Below are 20,945 nucleotides of genomic sequence, written 5' to 3' on the forward strand. Positions count from 1 at the left end.
AGAAGAGGAGGAGGAGGGAGGAGGAGGAGGAGGGAGGAGGAGAAGGAGGAGGAGGAAGAAGAAGAAAAAGGACATCAACTACAGTCTCTACAGACATTAAAACATAAGGAAATATTAACAACTTTATGCCAAAAAATTTGACATAATAAATTAAGTGGACTAATTCCTAGAAAAATATAACTTAGCAAAAGTATCAGAAAATCTGATGAGTCCTATAACTATTAAAGAAATTGAATACAGCCTGGTATTTTTTCCATACAGCAATATATTATAAACATTTCCTTATGTCATTAAGTATCCTTGTTCAGTGACAGAGGACATTTATTACAGTATAGTTATAAGATTGGGGTTTCATTTAAGCTTTATTAATTCTTAACCATGTGACCTTTGATAAGTTATTTAACCTCTTATACTACAATTTTTAAAATTATGACCTAATAGGTGAGACATTACATTTACTTAGTACAATGTCTTGAATCTAGTAAATGTTTGATAATGATGGCAATGAATATGTTTAATGACTGCATGGTAGCCTTTTTTCCCCTCTTACAAATGTTGCAAGAAATCCTTAGCTACTTTTACACACATCCCTAGTTTCCTTAGAGTAAAATCCTGGACATGAAATTAATGGATCAAGAGATTCATGACACATAGGGTCCAACTGTCCTTCAGAAAAGCTGAATCCGCTTACACTTCCATAAACAGTAAAAAAAAAAAAAAAAAAGTACTCATTTTCCTACACCCTTGGCCACGTGGATATTATCCTTTTTTACTTTTGCCAATTTGGTAGGACAAAGTGGCTGATCAGTATTAGATTCATTTTGGATTATATTTATTATTTAGTAAGGATGAACACTTATTAGATCTATTGACATCTGAAACTGTCCCTGCATAAATGGCCATTTCATACCTTTTACCAGAGCAGAAGGAAAAAAGGAAAACTGGGGCACATCACACAGTAATGGCAGTCAAGCGGTTCCAAAGCAAATACCTGTTGGTTTGCACACGGAGGGTAAGGAGAGACAGGAGAGACAGGCCACTGCAGTTTGGCAGATGGCATGTTTAAAAAGCAAGGGAACGTATTAGGAGGCTTGTCTTGGCTAGCTGCAAGACAGAGAGAGCTCCACACCCGCCCACCAGATTCTTAAATTTACATAGAGGCTTTAATGGGGTTCTGTCCCGTATAACACTTGATGTTCCCAACAGCACCTTACTCTCTCAAGCCTGCGGCCTTGAAAAGGGCTCCTGCTGTGGGAAGTAGGGGCAGAATGTACATGCCAGGGAAAGGGGAGGGAGGGAGTGAGGAGCCTAAGATAGCCCACATCCAGCTCCAGGGTCAGCCAGCAGTCATGATGACCTTCTCCAACAATACCATCCAAAATATTTTAGATAGTGTTTCCTTTCTAGGGACCCTAAAAGTTTTTGCACGTAGGTCACCTTCTTGACAGCCCTTCTTTCTTCCATTTTTCCTCTGGGATATTTGTAGTATTTCAGACTGACATTACAAGAGTTTGTTGCTCACCTTTTAATTCTGTTTAGGTTTATTTACTTTCATTGTCATTTAATAAGGAAAGTAGTAAGGCCATGGATTTGTCTCGGTAGTTTTGGTCATATCCTGTGGGTTCTTACAGGGAGTTTTTTCATTGTCAATTTTTTTGCATCTGCAATGTATTTTTCTTAGTATATGGATTTAGTACATAAATATAGAAGAGAAAACAAAATCAGGACAGCACAATTACCAACTCACATTATCTGTTAGGTTTTGTTTCTTGGATTAATTATAGAATATTAAACAAAGAACATAAAAACCATACCACGAGGATATTCTCAACTAGAATAACTGAGTTTTTTCCAATTCAAAGGTTAAAGAAAAAATAAGGGAGCAGGGAGGGTATATAGATTCTAAAAGGCAAAGATTATACATATTCACTGTCAGAAGTGGTATGTAGTTGAAATGATATTGCACCCATGATCAGATAATGCTTTAACATGCCAGATGCAATCCATAACACACAGGTCTCAGGAAATGAGATGCCAGGCTGCAGACACACAGGCTGTACTTGAGTCGTCCGCAATTTCAGGCAAAAAACATATCACCACAACAAACTTCCCTGAGGTCTGTTTTACTAGGACCAGAAATTACCTTCATTATTAACAGTATATGCAGCATTGTTTATACTGTAGCATTGACAGTTTAGAAATTATTGACATTTCCAAAAGAGTCATCTAAGAAGAGATTTTGAAATCATTTGAATTGAGGACAGCCCATGGCTTCTTGTCAAATGAAGCTCCTATTAAATACAAGAAAACCCAAAACAAGGCCTGTAAGGATGCAAAACTTACTGAACTGATGCTGAGGCACTGACTGAACCAAGGTACTTATTGGAATTTTACATTAAACATTTTCAGGTGAAAGCTGCATATAAAATCTGTGCAAAATATGAGAAAAATAGGCAACCCTGATTTTGCTCAATCATATTTGTCAATGTTTATCAAAAAGATTCAAGTTATGCCCCACCCAAGGGGGTACAGTATTCTTTCTTTTCCGGGGCGGATACGTTCTGAGACCCCCACTGGGTTCCTGAAACCCCCAATAGTACCAAATCCTATATATATATTGTTTTTTCCTATACAAACATACCTATGATAGAGTCAAATTTACAAATTAGGCATAGTCAGAGACTAACAATAACTAACGATAAAATATAACACCCATAACAATATACTGTTGGGTCTCCTGGGTGGCTCAGTCGGTTCAATGTCAGACTCTCCATTTCCGCTCACGTTACTCACCATCTCACGTTTCCTGAACTGGAGCCCCACATAGGGCTCTGCACTGAGAGCACCGAGCCTGCTTGGGATATTTTCTCTCTTTCTCTCTCTCTCTCTCTCTCTCTCTCTCTCTTTCTTTCTCTCTCTCTCTCTCTCTCCGCTCCTCCCTCTCTCTCACACACACACAAAATAAACATTTAAAAAAACCAATATCCTGTTACACTATACGCTTAAAATATACACTTAAAACAATAAAAGTTATGTGAATGTGGTCTCTCTCTCTTTATCTCTCTCTCTCTCAAAATACCTTATTGTACTTCACTCACCCTTCTTGCGATGACGTGGAGATGATAAAAAGCCCGAGTGACGAGACGAAGCGCTGAAATGCCGTGAGTGACGCCATAATTGTGACGTCACTTGACGCTACGTCAGAAGGAGGAGCATCTGCTTCCAGACCAGGGAGGAGGGCCGAACCGAGCCGAAAACCTTGGAAGGCGAAACCATGGATAAGGGGGACCACTGTAGAGTACAGCTGTAAGAGCTTGGCAAAGCAAAGCATCAAACAACAGACAAAATACACAGCTGCAAAAGGGAGATTGATTCTAGCCTCTGTTTTGGCACAAGTGACCCTGTTCCCATCAAAAGCATCACTAGAAGAGTCTGAGTCACTGTTTTTTTTTTTCAAATGCCACAGAGAATTTCTTTTTTTTTAATTCTTTAATGTTTCTTTTTTTGTTTATTTATTTTTGAGAGAGAGACAGAGACAGAGCACGAGCAGGGAAGGGGCAGAGAGAGAGGGAGACACAGAATCTGAAGCAGGCTCCAGGCTCTGAGCTGTCAGCACAGAGCCTGATGCGGGACTCGAACTCACGTACCGTGAGATCATGCCCTGAGCTGAAGTCGGATTTTCAACCAACTGAGCCACCCAGGAGCCCCAAGAATTTCTTAACATCAGCATTTTCCAAACTGACTTCCCAAAGAATCCTTATAACCCAGTGCACATTTAACATTGGCCCGGAAAACACCATTTGGTATATATTTTATAGAAGAATGTTTATTGACATGCATACATTTCCAAGTAGTCCAACACTATGTATAAGATAGTAACAATTGTGTTATTATATATTGATACATTATTTATCTAATTATTTATATATCTAAATATATGTAAAATATATAGTATATATTTTGTTATACACACATACACAATTTCTTCATTATTCTTAGATTCCATATATGCAAATTTGTCTATTTGCCAAAATGTACTTGTAACACCAAAATTAATACTAAGGGAACTCTTGCAGTCATTCACTGACCTTCAAAAAGGGAGGAAAATCTTGAGTTGCCCAAAATTTATGTTGTCAATTGAGGTTAAACAGGCGATCATGGTTTACTTAGTGCCATCTTTTTCACATTTCTGTGCTTTTCACATTTTTCACATTTTTGTTGGTGATTTTACATGGATCCCAGACATAGGGCTAAAGTGCTGTCTAGTGTTCCTAAGTGCAAGAAGGCTGTGATGTGCCTGATGCAGAAAAGCATGTATTAAACAAGCTTCATTCAGGCATTAGTTATAATGCTGCTAGCTATGAGTTCAATATTAATAAACCAGCAATGATATTAAATAGTGTCTCTAAATAGAAACACATATAAAACAAGGTTATATATTGATCAGTTGACAAAAAATGTGACCAGAGGCTCATAGGAACTTAACCCTGAATCTGCCCTAGGGGCAATGATGCAGTATTAATTCTGTTCAAAGCAAGTTTATAGAATATAACTACCAGCAGATAACAAGAATGACATAGATAGATAGATAGATAGATAGATAACAAACTTTAGGAAATTTTTTTAAATGTTTATTTTAGAGAGAGACAGAACACAAGCAGGGGAGGGGCAGAGAGAGAGAGGGAGACACAGAATCCAAAGCAGGCTCCAGGCTCTGAGCTGTTAGCACATAGCCCCACATGGGGCTTGAACTCATAAACCGTGATATCAAGACCTGAGCCGAAGTCAGACACTTAAACAACTGAGCCACCCAGGTGCTCCTGGAACTTTAATCCTTTAAGCTAGAGAAATGAGCCTGAATAAGATCCATGTCTGATAGCTATTCATTTTTTCAATGAATGAATATTGGAGATAAAAGTGGTGCACAAATATGGACATTGCCATGACTTTCTGGACATTTGTGGTCTAGCAGGGAAGGGCCACCATTCATATATGTTATATGATGCACAACCTGACTAGAAAATACAAATGTAACCAAATAATCACATTAATGAATTAATAATCACAGACTTAGCTAAGTGCTCTGTGAGAGAAGAATATGGTTCTCTAACAAAGAAGTCACCCATAGAGTGCCTGGGTGGCTCACTTGGGTTAAGCATCCGACTCTTAATTTCAGCTCAGGGAATGATCTCACTGTTCGCGAATTCGAGCCCATGTTGGGCTGTGCGCTGACTGTGCCAATCCTGCTTGAGATTGTCTCCCTCTCTCTTTCTCTGCCCCTGCCCTGCTTGTGCTCTCTCTCTCAAAAGTAACTATTTAAAAATATATATACATAAATAAAATTTTTAAGGAAGTCACCCAACTTAGATGGAAGGTAGGGGATGAGGAGAATATTCCAATCAGAAAAGATGGCCTGGGCAAAGCCTGATAGCAGGAGGAAGCATGACATTCTGTAGAAACTGTAAGAAGGACATTGTGCCCAAATCAAAAGAAAGACAAGTGGTCCAAAATAAAACTTGAGAGTCAGGCAGGGGGTGAACCATCCAAGGCCTTGTAAGCCAAGCTACAAAATGTTGGTTTTATTCTGAATGCAATGGGAAACCACTAATGGGGGATGATTAGATTATTTGCCTTAAAAAGTTGCCCTGGCTACAGCGCAGCCACGGTGGAAGGGGGTGGTCAAAATGAATGTGGGGAGAACAGTCAAATTATCATAACCTCCCTCAAGTGTCTCCTACAGTATAATTACAGCCTAGCAAACATATAGCTCTAAGTGTGCAGATTAGACCTTACACAGGGGGAAGAATAATAAGATCAGCAAAACAAAAGAGCTTCGTATCTCTTATTCTAAAATTTATAAACCATGGGAATACTGTGACTTCTTTTCATTCCAAATATATATCTGAATTTCCTTTCAGAGGCACGTTTAATCTTCTTTACTATGACTTCTCTTATTTTTCAAGAGGTACATTTGTGTCTCCATGCAAATGTATACTTCATCTTGTCATTACTCTCCTAATTGTGCAACGTCTGCTTCAGTCACCTTTTGAATGTGTGATATAAGTACTCTTATGAATACAAAGACTGCCTCCTCTGTGGGTCCCAAAACAACTTCTGAAAATGAAGGAGGTGGCGGGGAACCTCAAGTTATACTCAGTAATTATAGGTAACCCAGAAAACTCACGATGTAAAACATCTAGCTCTTTGCTGTGGATGCTCCCCTCACTTTTTCCTGTTTGCAGATTTTTAAATACATGGTAAAAGTTGTGTTCCAAAAGTGTAAGGGATCAAGGAGAGAGAAAAAAAGGAGGAGAAGAAGGAACAGGTGAAGGGAAAAGATGAGACGTTATCTCCCACCCATGTGAACTTGTCTGGTCCTCGTCGAACCAATGACTTTAAGCAGATCATTCAAGTCTACTGGGGAATAAGGACTGTGCATCAGATGACATGGGGACATTTTGTGTGATGATGTGATAGTGGCATGTAAAAGATATATTTAAATGCCATTATTTATTAGTGATGTATAATGAAGCATTTTTGAGTAAAATGACATGATGTCTAGGACTTACTTTTTAATGATCTAGAAAGGGAATAAGATAAATGAAATGTGGTTGACAAAAGATGAGTAAGTTACAGAGAGGGAGGGAGGCAAACCATAAGAGATTCTTAAATGCAGAGAACAAACTGAGGGTATGGGAGTGGGGGAGAGGGGAAAGTGGGTGATGGGCATTGAGGAGGGCGTTTGTTGGGATGAGCACTGGATGTTGTATAGAAGCCAATTCAACAATAAATTATATTTTTAAAAAACACGACAGATTAGTAAATGTTGAGTCTAGGTAATAGGTACATAGGAATTCATTACACTTTTCTCTTAACTTTGGTGTATTCTTTAAAACTGAGGGAAAGCAGACAGAGGCCAAATTGCACTGGACTGAGGAGTGACACGGAGATATTTCGTTTCCTCTGTCTCAAAGCCTTTAGTACATTTTTACAAAATGTTTCGCTTTGTTTTTTTTGTTTTTTTTTTAAAATGGTCTCCTCTCTTTTTATTCTCTAGTGGGATCACCCCCTAAGCCTGTTTAGAGCCATTTCTTTTTTTTTTTTAATTTTTTTTTCAACGTTTTTTATTTATTTTTGGGACAGAGAGAGACAGAGCATGAACGGGGGAGGGGCAGAGAGAGAGGGAGACACAGAATTGGAAACAGGCTCCAGGCTCCGAGCCATCAGCCCAGAGCCTGACGCGGGGCTCGAACTCACGGACCGCGAGATCGTGACCTGGCTGAAGCCGGACGCTTAACCAACTGCGCCACCCAGGCGCCCCTGTTTCGCTTTGTTTTAATTAGCATTCAAGAAATTAAGAGAGTGAATTCTTAACTAGGAAGAGATATTATGCAGCCTCATTTCTCAGGAGACAATGGTCCGGGTACCATAGAAGGTGGCCAGTAACACAGCAGTCCCTGGTGGAACTTTGGGCACCAGCCAGAAGCCCTGCAACCCTGGAGAGGCAGACAAAGGTGATAAACAACAGCCAAGATGGATTTGTGGAACCTGTAACAATTCCTTCCAAGCCCCAGAAAGGACTTGGGGAGGTGAACCTGATAAATGACTGCAGTTGCAGTGTTCAGCAGAATAAGTGCATAGACTCAATATTTGGGCTTCAAAGGGAAAAGCCATGCCTTGAGGCTGGACAACTGGGGAGCAGAGAACACACACACACACACACACACACACACACACACACACACAGAAACGCTGACACAAAGCACTTACCTTGAGCTGTGTACTGTTCTTTACGTATACTCATTTCATCCTCTGAACAACTGTGAAGAGGTGTTGTTATATAGAAATGCAGAAACCAAAGGACAACAAGGTTCTCTAATTTGCCCTCTCCAGCTAGTGAGTAGAAGATCTGGAATTCTAACCCAGGCAATCTGACTCCAAAGTCTATGCTCTTTACATCTTTTCTATAGCACTGCTTGTGCCTCTCTCTCCCTCTCTCTCTCTAAGGGAAAACAACCAGACAGACATTCACTAGTATGTTTGTGGTTGAATATTTTTTTTCCTTTGCACTCAATCTATGTTCTAGGTTTTGTGAGTTAACATGTATTACTCACATCTTTATTTTTAAAATCCATATATATATATATATATATATATATATTTAATGTTTTTAATGTTTATTTCCAAAGGAGAGAGACAGAGCATGAGTGGAGGAGGGGCAGAATGAGAGAGAGAGAGAGAGAGAGAGAGAGAGAGAGAGAGAGAGAGAGAGAGAGAATATCTGAAGCAGGCTCCAGGCTCTGAGGTGTTACCACAGAGCCCGATGTGGGGCTCAAACTCACAAACTGCGAGATCATAATCAGAGCCAAAGTAGGACGCTCAACCGACTGAGCCACCCAGGCACCCCCATAAATATATATTTTAAATAAGGATCTTCCTTCTTAGAAAATCCTCTAAATATTAATATGAGATTTTGCTCAGATTAAGTGAAAGAAAAAAGTGACTTCTGGGAAGCGTTTTTGCTTGATGTTCATGAAAATGTGTTCCCTAAGAACGAAAAGGACTATGAGGTAGAAAATGTGACGGTTAACATGGAAAAAATGTCAGGAAAACCCTCCCATGACAGAAAATACCTCCTGACACTACAAGAGAGAAATATGGGATGAATAGAATGTGGTGAATTGCAAAACTGGCCACAAATTTTTTACCCCAGTATCCACAGTGCTTTGCAATGGGACATTGCTCTTCCCATCAAGACCTGGAGATTGTGGGAATCTAATGCACAGCATGGTGAGTATAGTTAACAATACTATATTCTACACTTGAAAGTTGCTAAAAGAGTGGATCTTAAAAGTCCTTATCTCACACACACACACACACACACACACACACACACAAATGGTAACTGTATAAGATAATAGATATGTTAACTAACCTAATTGTGGTCATCATTCCTCAATATACACATATATTAAATCATCACATCATCACCTTAAACTTACAAAATGCTACATATCAATCATATCTCAATTAAGCTGGGGGAGGGGAGAAAGAGGTCTGCTTTTTCATCACCTTGTATCTGGGCCTGGCCACAGACGTTCATTGAGCCAACGGACATTGGCAGATGTAATATAAGCAGAGACCTGAGAAACACTTCTTCTCTGTGGTTTGCTTCTTGCTGATCCCAAAACCTTGAGATAGCATGTAAATGAACCCAAGCTAACCGACTAGAAGATGAAAAGCCAGACAGAAAATCATGGCTCTCTGGCTTATCACCTGCCAACCACCAAACATGTGAGTGAGGCCCACCAGCTGACCAGAGTTGCATGCCTCAGTTTCTTTATCTGTAAAATAAAGCTAATTTTGTAAGAGTTTATTGAGTCGGGTATAATAATGTATTTATAACTACACCAAGCATAATGAACATTACCAAATGTTATTATTTTAGGGAAAAATTGAGAAAGACATTGAAATGGACCAATTACCGAGTGTAATCCCATATAGCACGCCCATCCAGGTTATATCAACCTTTCATTGTCATTGAGCTACTTCACAACTCTGTAGAAAATGGGGAATAATGTAAATTATCCTTGTCCATAAAAATGCAAAATAATTGTATCTAGTGGAATATAATTGATTATTGCCTCATAGATAGACCTATCTTGATTCTATTGGTAAATCTATTCCAGCATTCCTTATTTGCCTGTATAATATGTGGTTCTTCAAATTTCCATTGGAAACAACCATAGCATCTTACTGGTTCTCTAACTAATGAGTTAAGTAAAATTTTTGATACATGTTCATTGTATGTTTGTATGTGAGTCAAAATTCCCCATTTTAAAGTATCTTTTAACACTATAATTATAGTGTTTAAAAAAAAAAACTCTTGTGAGTCAAAAATATTGTGCCCACTTTCTTTTATATAAGAAAAAACCACAAAGGTATTCTCACACATGCAAGGGCACAGGTATACATATAAAATATAGAACACACACACCTTCATTTAAAAAAGTGCTTGAAGAAATCAGCATACTGAAACATAAATCAACATTAAGAAATTTGGAACAGCAAAGCACTGAAGTTAAACATTGAAATTCCTTAAACATAAGTCATATAAATATATATGGCTAGAGGTTACAGAAATAGGAAAAACATGGTTTGAAAACAACACAATAGTTTTAAAATAAATTAAACTACAATAATCTAGGGAGGATTCTGGGGAAATGTGGTGAAAATACAACATTCTGACACCCTCCCATGCCCAATTCCCTTCTTTTATTTTTTAAGATTTTTTTTTAAGTAATCTCTACACCCAACATGGGGCTCAAACCCACAACCCCAAGATCAAGAGTCACTTGCTCTACCAACTGAGCCAGCCAGGCACTCTACGCCACCCCCAATTCCCTTAAGTAGATGAGGAAACCCTATTCCATAACCACCTTGCCATACAGAAGGGTTTCCCCTACATACCTGAAAAAGAGTCTGCAAATAAAGTGCAGTGGTGAGGAGGGTGGAGAGCCTACCTGTCGTGTTCTCCCCCAATACTCATAAACAGAATTTTCCCTTCTGGCAACTCCTTTCTGCAGACCCTCCCACTGGGCCACATCAATGATCTGTCTATGTAAAGGGATCTAAAAGGGGACAGATAATCTCGTGTCTATGTACTCTTAAAACTACCTTTGCTCTGATTTGCCAGTTTTTGTAAGTATAACAACACTAAGAAACTGTAAGGACTACCACTATCTTTACCCAAAATGTTTTGTTAGGAAGAGGATCTGTAGAAAGTGTATTTTACTATTCAAAACTTGTAATTCAAAATGAATTACCATGATTCTGACTTAGCAATAGCTGAGCACTTACAAACTCATAAATAAGTGTAGGGGCCAAAATTTGCTATCCCAACATATGCCTCTTTGGCATGTGGATTATTTTAGTTTTATTATTAAAAAAATTTTTTTTATGTTTATTTATTTTTGAGAGAGAGAGAGAGAGAGACAGAGCACAAGAGGGGGAGGAACAGAGAGAGAAAGAGGGAGACACAGAATCTGAAGCAGGTTCCAGGCTCCAAGCCGTCAGCACAGAGTCCCACGTGTGGCTCGAACCCACACGTGGCTCGAACCCACACGTGGTGAGATCGTGACCTGAGCCAAAGTTCAATGCTTAACTGACTGAGCCACCCAGGTGCCACCTAGGTTGGTTATTTTTAAAAAAGCAGAAGACTCAAGGGTTTTTCTTTTTTGCCTCCCTTGTAACCACCTAAAAGAATTTAGATAGAGGACCTATTCCAGGAAGGGAGATATCACTATAGATACCTATAGTGTAATATGAAGTAGGTGTGCTAGACAGGGAGGAAACTAGCAATACCCCTTTGACCTAAATTGTCTCTATGTCCCATTGTTTCTGTATGGCCCAACAAACATATTTACCCAACATTTACTCTTTCTATTCTTTTTGTGAATTGCATTCCTTCCCTTCAAGCCTCAGGCCCCTACCCTCTTCTCCTTAATCCATAATGACATATACCTCATTTCTCCTTTCTTTGTAATTTCATTTTTATGTGGTTTCCCCCATATATACGTAATTAAATTTCATTTTTCCTATTAAACTATCTCATGTCAATTTAATTCTTAGACCAGCTAAAAGAACTTGAAGTGAAGAAGAAAAATTTTCCTCTCCAACATAAGCCACACCATCCATCACAAGACTATTTATTGAATGAAAGGTAATCACAAGAATATTTATTGAATGAAAGGTAGATAGCCACAGAGCCTTTTGTTGATATCTTGACAAATGAAATAATTAGTATAACAGTGACTTATTAGTCTTCCTACAGGAAAGTGTGCTAAGAAACTACAAAAAATTTACATCACATATGCCAATATTTTCTACTTAAAAAAATATAGCACTCTTAAATGTATAATTCCTGAAAAGAATTAGTAAATATAATTCTGACTTACATGAGTACAACTTCCTTTTTTTTTTCAGTTTATTTATTTACTTTGAGAAACAGAGAGAGTGAGTGGGGAAGGGGCAGAGAGAGAGAATCCCAGGCAGGCTCCACACGGTCAGTGCAGAGCCCAGTGCAGGGCTGGAATTCACCAACTGTGAGATCATGACCCAAGACAAAATCAAAAGTCAGATACTTAACCGACTGAGCCACCCAGGTGCTCCACGTGGGTACAACTTCTAAGAAACCTCGGGGAATATATCATCCTCAACCAGAATATTTGCTTTTTGGAATGAAAGATAGATCTTTCCCCCAAAAGACCAAATTACTATTTTTTATGAAAAGTCAGCTAAATGCTAACCAGATATTAAGGCTTCTAAATGTTTACATCCTTCTAGACCAAATGTTCCCCCATTTTTGTCTTAAAGGGGCAGATAGTAAATATTTTTGCCTTGGCTGACCATATGGTCTCTGTCACAACTATTCATAGTTGTGCAAAAGACTGCCAATATGCCAACAAATGGATATGGCTGGGGTCCAATTAAATGTATTTACAAAAACAGGCAGAGAGCCAGATTTAGCCCTAGGCCATAATTTGCTGGCCTTTCCTCTAGAACTCAGTTATTGCAAAATAAAGTGTGAAAGGGGCAGGAAACATCCCCGACCCTATTTCCCACACGAATCAGAGTTTAGCCTGCTTGTTTTCAAGAACTGCTTTCTAAATAGCACCTCAGGCAAGCAGACAAGGATCTCTCCTTTGTCTTCCTTGTTCGTATTCCTGATTGTTCCACAGACTCAGCAGAAGAAGTGAAGATGCAGAGGACATTTTCAGAGAAATCTTCTGCAATATGTGACTCAATCTCACTTCAAAGGGATCCTCTTCTGGCCCAGAAAGTCATTTTAAACTGAAGCACCACTTCTTATCCCAAAGGAAATCAAGTACCAGAGGGTCTTATCCTGCCATCTTGTGGCAGATTGGAGTATGGAAAGGGAAATGGTTGCACAGGTGGAATGCCTACTTTGTAACAGGCACTCTACTCTGTTCATGTGCTGGATGCGGGAGCTATATAGGCAGCCAAAAAAGCCACAATCCGTTGTCCTCAAGGAGCTTACAATCTATAGGACAGGAGGTATTAATCAAAAAAAATTCGCACAAACACATGTAAAGTGGTCTGAAGGAGCTTACATGATCTGAAAATGAATATGAGGGACTCAACCTGGACACGGAAGGTGGAGAAAGCTTCCCTGAAGATGAGATGATTAACATGAGGCCTGGATATGGGCAGGGATGTTTCAGGTGAGAAACTGAGGGAAGTTGATTTCAGAGAAAGGGAACAGTGGCCATAAAAACTCTGCAGCAGGAGGAAAGCAAGGGGGGGCTCTGGTATGAGATAAGGCCAGGGAGGTAAAGACAGGATTGTGCAGAGCCTCAGAAACCAGGAAAATAAGGGAGTTTTCTTTATCGTATAAGCAGAGAGAAACCATAACATGGTTTAAAGCAAGGAGGAGAGACAAAATCAGATCTACATTTCAAAAAGACTGAACTGTGTATCAGTCAGGGTCCAGTCAGGACACAGAAGCTACACAGTAATTTGAACAGGGAAAGATTAAATCAAGAATTACTAACTCTTTAACAGGAGATTGAAGTAATGAGGGACTGGTCTACAAGATAGAAGCAAAATTCTAAAAAATATACACATATCACATATAAGGAGCAGCCACTCCCCAAGAAAGGGCCTCCCACTCCCAGGGCTGAGACCCAGAACTTATTGGAGAGGAAACCTCTATGGCCCCCTGGTTGGCAGAGAAGTCACAGTGTTGCAACTTGCTGCAAATGCCCCCTCTAGGGTGCCAGGGGAAGCCCTTCAAAGGGAGGTAACCCTCTGGAGGCACTCCACTAGGAAACCACGTAAGGGGAACATCCACAAGAAGTTTCTGACTGCTGGGTGCTGCTGGCCACAGTGCACTGCAGAAGCTGGCCTCAGGAACCTAGTTCTGGAGAAGCTGGGCACTGAAAATCCGCGCACACTGCAGGAGCCTGCATGGAGCAGTACGTCCCAACTAGGAAAGAAAACCCCTTCCTCCTCCAGTGTCTCTCCAGTGCCCTCTACTGACAAAGGTTAGCATTGTGCCTTCTGGCAAAGGAAAATTATTTAAAGGCCCCCAGCAGAGGCGCCTGGGTGGCTCAGTCGGTTGGGCGGCCGACTTCGGCTCAGGTCATGATCTTGCGGTCCGTGAGTTCTAGCCCCGCGTCGGGATCTGTGCTGACAGCTCGGAGCCTGGAGCCTGCTTCGTGTTCTGTGTCTCCCTCTCTCTGACCCTCCCTTGTTCATGCTCTGTCTCTCCCTGTCTCAAAAATGAATAAACATTAAAAAAAAAAAAAAAAAAGGCCCCAGCAGAGCAGGCAGTTTGAAGTCAGCACCCATCTTGTTAGTTTGGATGAAAAAACACAAGAGGTTATATCGTCCCCAGGCATGGCCAGAAAGGACCCAGGCCCAAGAGACATACAAGTAGTTGGTAGAGTGCTGACAGGCAGCTAATCAGCACTATCCTGAACACATAAGCACCAGATGCACCTAATGAAATCTCAAACAGAATATTTTTCAGAGTCCAAGTCTCTTGAGACAGAACAGGCCTCCGTGGGACTGGAAGTAACTAAGTAACATCTATTAACATGACTCTACGGACCTTCAATCAACAGCATCCACCTTCTCAGGAGACCCCTGCCTCAAATTTTGCCCTTAAAAATCCTCACTTCTGGGGCACCTGGGTGGCTCAGTCAGTTGAGCTTCTGACTTTGGCTCAGGCACTGATCTCACAGATTGTGAGTTTGAGCCCCATGTTGGGCTCTCTGCTATCAGGGCAGAGCCTGCTTCAGATCCTCTGCCCCCCTTTCTATCAAAAAATATTTTTTTTAAAAGAAGGAAAAAAAAACCTCACTTGTAAGCCACTGGGGAGTTCAGGGCTTTGATCATTAATTCCTCATTCTCCACACCAATAAATAGCCTATCTTTCTTCACTCCAAAAGCTCGGTGTCAGTCTTTTATTGGCTTGCTGTTCATGGAGCTGACAAACTCTCATTTGGTTCAGTTTCACATGTACAATGGATTTGAAGCTGAGATTGGTCTCTATGTGGAGAGCCTCCTGAGAGAGGAGCAAATAGGCCAGTTAGGAGGTACTAAGTCCAGGAGAGAGAGGAGAACATGATATTAACCTATAAGGTGCTGGACAGTATACATTAGTAAGTTCCACTGTGGATTACAAAAAAGACACCAAATAGCATGGTTTATGTCGCTGTGCTCACTGGATTTGCAGACATGCTGCCTTGGAAGGTGTGGCTAAGAAAGCAAAGAGGGTCAGCTGTCATGGGTCCTTAGATAAGAAATTGATAGCATCAGCTGCACTGAAGCACAGGAGAGCTTCATAAGGCACAGGCGTGGTATTGCTCCCAAGAGACAGACTTGCCAGGTTTACTCTACACACCAGGTGCAATCAAAACTACATCTAATCCATGCAAACACTACCAGTCAGGCTTGCAAAAGCAGGCCTTTGGGTCTAAAAAGTTACTAGAGAAAAATGAGCATAATTTGTAACAAAACATCATTCTTATTTTTAAAAAGCTTTTAAATGAATGACCTTTTTTTTTTTTTTTTTAACAGCCAGCAAGTCTGGCCTTCATACAGGCTTTCAATTCACCCACTGTCTCAAGATCATCAGGGGGGCAGAGTCCAGGTGAAGGGGGTAAAGTGCCATAGCTTATCTGTAAGGAGTCACCCCTCATTCCTCCAAAGCATTAATATCACCAGCTGGTAGATCTTGAATACTGCCTGAGAAGCCAGGGTTTGAAGTAAATTTGTCAACAACCAAAATTTACTAAACACAAAAACAAACAGCAGTTATCATGGCTCCTTCTGCGTAGTGGAACTAAGGGTGGGGAGAGGAGGGGGGCAGTGATTTTTTAAATACACCCTTTTATGTGGTTTGATATTCTTTTAACCAGCCCTGAAATAAAGGTGGAGAGAAGCATTCAAATGAGTAAAGTCATTATATCATTACAACACTGGACTGGAATTTTAATTACTCAAAGATTACTCTTGGGTCTGAAAGTGATTCAAGGACTTTTTATTATCTGAGAGTGGCTGAAAAAGATATAGGACATGGCTGAGATGGTCTGTGGGGAAAGAACACAGTGTCCCTCTGCTAGCACTTCTTTGATCTCAGCTCTCTCAATATAAGGGCAACCACAGCAAGTGCGCCAAAAAAGAACTGTTTAGAATTGAGCTCTGCTATTAAGGAGGGCACTTGTTGTGATCAGCACGGGGTGTTGTATTTAAGTGATGACGAATCACTAAATTCCACACATGAAACTAAAATGAGTATTATGCTGTATGTTAACCAAAATTTAAATTAAAACTTGGGAGGAAAAAAAGAAAGAAAGAATTGAGCTCTGCTCGTTCACTGGAACTAAGATTTGGACAAGTCTGAATCTAGACTTGGTTTCGGAGATAGTTGAACAAGCTCCTTTATTCCATGTAAGTTTTCCTTGCTTCCTGCAGACGGATTGTGATAATGCTGTCTCATCAAAACAAAACTCTTTGATATATAAAAATCTCTGGAGGCACAAATCGATAGTGAAACAGATCATCCTGATGGTTGAGTTTGCAAAGGAGGACTTGGCTAAAAACCTTGAATCCATCATCATGCCCATAAAGAAGATATAAAAGGGTAAGGATACAGTTTGGAAGAGGAGTTGGAGGATGTCTTTGTAGAACGCTGCTGATCTTGCAACCAAAGGTGGTGGGTATGAGAGGCCTGCCTCTAACTTCAAGGTTAGACGTCCCCAGGATCTGCCAGCGAGCCTGCAGTGAGGAGCCACAGTGGACTGCCCTCTGACTCCCATCTAGGAAATATGGAGAATAATGGTGCCTTCCAGGTGTGGCAAATTATCAGGGCTGATTCTTTTATTTGTGGAGCACTTTCAGAGATTCCTCCTGCAAAGCCTCTCCTCCAGCAAGCCACTCAACATCTGCATCTAGCAGTACAACTCCAGCCCCCTCTGCTGAGGTCCCCTCACCTTGGAGAAAGGCCCTTTAGGAGAGTTCCTCTCCAAGTGACCACCACGCCAGCTCCCTACCACAGACCCACCTCGCACAGACAGAACTCATTCACTATTGCCCTCCTCTCATAACTGCAACTGGTTCCTAAATCTAATTCCACCCATGGGAAAGTAACGGCATTTGCTCCACCTCCAAAGCTTTGAAGTAACAGCCTGGCTGCCAGCCATAATTAACGGTTCAAGAAAAAAATATTAGTACTTAGACTATAAACAGACCAACACACACACTCTAAATTTCTGGGTTGCATGGGTGGGACCGCAAAATATCCCACCACATGTACATAACTATATTTTAAATGATGAATTGCCTATTGCTAGACGGTTAGATCGCCATCAATTTTTTTATTAACACAATTCCTACAAATCAAACTGCGGGGTCACGTGGGGCTCCAGTCAGGCGCACCACCCACATTCTCACTCTCCAAACAAACGCCAGGTCCCTGCGGCCTCGGCACTGCGCACTCTCCGTCGCTCCCGCAACGCGCATGCGTCACTCAGTCCCGTTTTCCGCAACCATCTTTCCGGGTCGTGTGGCCCTCTTCGGAAAAGACAGTCTTCCCTCCTTGTGGAAGTTGCCTCAAGATAGCTAAGGGTGGCTTCCGGAATAAACTCCATCCTAGAGAGCACACCCCTCCACGAACCACCTGCCCCAAAGCGTGTGCTTACCGGTCTGCTTGGGGGACTGGGCAGGGCTCCAAGGAGGCAGGAAGCCTATCAGAACCGAGGCCCCGCCCCCTTCGCACCACCTGCTCCAGACTGGTAGGGTGGTATTCTTGAAGATTTGTTGTGAGGGTTAAATTATTAAAACTTCCTGATGCTTAAAGAGCATAGATAATTTGTAGCTACTATTAACTGCCTCCATGTCTACTCATTTTCCTTCCGGTGTTAGTAGTAATTTGGCTTCACTTCGCCAAGATTAATCTTGTGTGTTCAATCATGTATCACTTTCTCAAGAACTTATTAGTTGTCACTCCTATGGCCTCCACTTTATACTTTTCTAACTGGACTTTCTCCTTCAGCCCATCTCCGGAATCATTTATACACAAATATCCTCCTGTTGTCTTGGATCCTCAATGCTATCTCGTTCTTCCTAACTCATGAAAACTGTAAAAAGGTTACCACATCCATTTCTTCATCCCCCCCACCCCCACCCCATTTACTTCACTGGAATCTGGCTCCACTAAAACTATCCCCAGCAAGTGACATTAGATCTAGTGAACGAACACTTACATGCTATACTATCTACACCTGACACATCTATGCCTGTAATCCCTGTAAACCCCTCTGCACACCCACTGGTATTCCTAATGCTCACACTCATTTTCCTACCTCTCTGATCACTCTTTATCTGCCACAAGTTTGTCTCATTTGTCCTGTCTCCCTCTGTTGGTTCCCAGGCCACCCTAGTCCTGTTTCTTTCACTCTCCGTTCATAGGCAAGCTTTTTCATGTCATTTTGGAGTGCCAGTGACCCCAAGTCTACATACACCTCTAGCCTACACCTTTCTTCTGAGCTTCAGACTCTTGGTTATCCCACAGGAACATCAGACTTAACACCTCTAAAACTTACCTTTTCCAGCAAACCTGCTTCAGTTCCTGTACATTATCACCTTCCTGTGCTCATCTCAGTGGATGGCATCATGTGCGGTCTCAAAACAGAAATTGAGGAGCTACCTTAGGATCCTCCCTCTCCCTCGCCCACAGTTCTCAGTCTGTTCCCTGGGAAACAGACTCCTGAGACTTGTGTGCAGGTGGTTTATTGGGGGGAGAGGGAGGAGACAAGCTCTCAGGAACAGCATGTGAGGCCTGAGGGAGGAAAGGTGAAGTGGGAGGGGGTTGAACAGTTGATGCAGTTCAAACAGTGGCCTCAGTCAATCCTACCACGACCTGGAATGGCCCTTCACTGAGGCAATGAGTGGAGCACATGCCCCCCATTAACCTGTCACTGCAAGTGACCTGCTTTCAGGAAGGGGCGTGACCTTAGGTAAGGTGGCTCTCTTTCCTGTGGGCAATTCCTATAGAGGGTCTAGGGTGAGAAGCATTGGCCATCAAAACTCCTAGCATGTGGGGCACCTGGGTGGTTCAGTCTTAAGCGTTTGACTCTTGGTTTTGGTTCAAGTCATGATCTCACCATTCATGGGATTGAGCCCCGCGCCGGGCTCTGCACTGACAGCACGGAGCCTGCTTGGGATTCTGTCTCTCTCCCTCTCTCAGACCCTCCCTCACTCACATGCACATGAGTGTGCTTTCTCTCTCTCAAAAGTAAACATTTTTAAAAAAATTCTCAGCATCTGGAGGGATGAGTAGTCTACAAGAGGAAAACTGGGCATCACACCACAGTACCCACTACATCCCCATACTCCATTAGTTATCAAGTGTTTTACTGATTTCTATATTTTAATTTAAAATAAGATCCCTCATCCTTCAGACTAGTCTCTTCACTATTCAAAAAATATGAGTCTAAATTTTTTTAATTAAAAATTTTTTTTAACGTTTAATTTTGAGAGAGACAGCGTTGAGCAAGGGAGGAGCAGAAAGGGAGACACAGAATCCGAAGCAGGCTCCAGGCTCTAAGCTGTTGGCACAGAGCCCATCGCGGGGCTTGAACTCACAGACTGTGAGATCATGACCTGAGCCAAAGTTGGATGCTTAACCAACTGAACCACCCAGGCTCCCCCCAAAAATAGGAATCTAAATGCACCAAGCACTGGCAGGAACAAAGTAATGGGTGAAATAGACATAGTTCTTGCTTCCAAGATACTTACAGTCTAGTTGGGAAGTGAATAATCATCCAAATATATACTTTAAAACTATGGTAAGTGTTCTGAAGGAAAATTAAAGTGCAGAATGCTATGAGATCTTACCAAGAAGGGAGGCTTGCCCAGCAGAGTGAGGGTGGGGGTGGGGTGGGGGTGGAGGCAGGGAAAGTTTCCCCGAAGAAGTGTCAAAGACAAGGGGCGCCTCGGTGGCTCAGTCTGTTAAGCATCTGACTTCAGCTCAGGTCATGATTTCACAGTTTGTGAGTTCAAGCCCTGCATTGGGCTCTGTGCCAACAGCTCAGAGCCTGGAGCCTGCTTCAGATTCTGTGTCTCCTTCTCTCTCTGCCCCTCCCCACTCACACTCTGTCTCTCTCTGTCTCTCAAAAATAAATACACGTTAAAATTAAAAAAAATTTTTTTAAAGTATCAAAGATGAGTGGGCATTAACTAGGTGTGAGCTTGGTTGTGATGCTGGGGTGGGAGTGGAACAGTGTGGACAAGGTAACGAAATTGCAAAGTCTTGTGACAGATGGAACAAGGAGCTGGAGGACCCAAAAGGCCAGCAAATCTGGAATGCAGAAACTGAGAGGGAGGAGCAGTAAGAGACGAAAATGAAGAGGCAGGCAGGAGCCAGGTGATGCAGAGCTAAATATTTAGGTCTTTTTTCCTAAAAGTAATGAAAGCCACTAAACAGTTTTAATCTCTGTCAGGCATAAATGATATACCTCAAACAGAATATTCAACTACCCCAATCGATGTAGATAAAATGGATCATATAAATATACAAAATGGCTGAAACCTAAATTCTGTTAATGCTAAGTGCTGGGGGCAAAATATATCTATATATTCAAAGCAGGTGGTATTACTACAACAACCTGCTTCTCTACCTCTGATGCCTACCTGTGGTTCCTGTGAACAGTAACACTTAGCTCTTATTGACTGTATACTAAATGCTAGTGTGTTAAGTGCTTTGCATAAATTAAATGACTTAATAAAACATCTTTGCAAAGTGGGCACTATTTTGACACTGAGATACAGAGAGTGCAACCTGTAAAGGTTCTCGCAGGCAGTAAATGGCAGAATAAGACATGAAGCCAGACGTCCAATTATAAAGCTAAAGCTTG

The 20,945-nt window shown here is 41.4% G+C and overlaps 1 long non-coding RNA gene across 2 annotated transcripts in view; it reads right to left on the reverse strand.

Annotated features, from left to right (window-relative positions):
- Positions 1-20,641, reverse strand: part of LOC131491595 (uncharacterized) — a 107,689-nt gene extending 87,048 nt beyond the window's left edge. Inside the window, exon 1 of one of the 2 annotated variants that reach the window (XR_009251538.1) lies at positions 18,633-20,641. This is a non-coding gene — a long non-coding RNA (uncharacterized LOC131491595). Of the gene's footprint in view, positions 1-3,098; positions 3,412-18,632 lie in introns of those variants that run through there. The other variant, XR_009251539.1, reaches the window with a different exon arrangement.
- Between the last annotated feature and the right edge of the window lie 304 nt (positions 20,642-20,945).

The sequence above is a fragment of the Neofelis nebulosa genome, chromosome 12, assembly GCF_028018385.1.
Source record: "Neofelis nebulosa isolate mNeoNeb1 chromosome 12, mNeoNeb1.pri, whole genome shotgun sequence".
NCBI lineage: Eukaryota > Metazoa > Chordata > Mammalia > Carnivora > Felidae > Neofelis > Neofelis nebulosa.